Genomic DNA, 451 nt, shown 5'->3' with positions numbered 1-451 from the left:
ATGCATGTATGGCGCCCTCGCCGCTTGAACCGGGACTAATGCCCATATTAGTCCCGGTTCGTAATGCAATCGGGATTAATGCTCTTTTTCTGGCTGGACCAAAACCCCTTTTTCTACTAGTGCTACTAGGGAAAACCTTACCAATAGTGTTGGTTTTTGAGCTACCAGTAGCGCGGGCGCCAGCGCTACAACTGCGGCGCTACATCTATTTTGTAGCAGTAGCGCTTGTTTAGGCCAGCGCTACTGATCGGTTGGATCGCGAAGACATTCGACTACATGAACCGCGTTTCTTAACGCTTCTGCTTTCGGTCTATGAGGGTACGTAGACACACTCTCCCCTCTCGTTGCTATGCATCTCCTAGATAGATGTTGCGTGATCGTAGGAACTTTTTTGAAATACTGCGTTCCCCAACACTTCTATACCCCCCCCCCCGAGAAGGTGACGACTCCT

This window comes from Triticum dicoccoides, chromosome 7A (genome assembly GCF_002162155.2).
Source record: "Triticum dicoccoides isolate Atlit2015 ecotype Zavitan chromosome 7A, WEW_v2.0, whole genome shotgun sequence".
NCBI lineage: Eukaryota > Viridiplantae > Streptophyta > Magnoliopsida > Poales > Poaceae > Triticum > Triticum dicoccoides.
The sequence above is the reverse complement of the archived record's forward strand: the minus strand, read 5'-3'. Positions refer to the sequence as shown.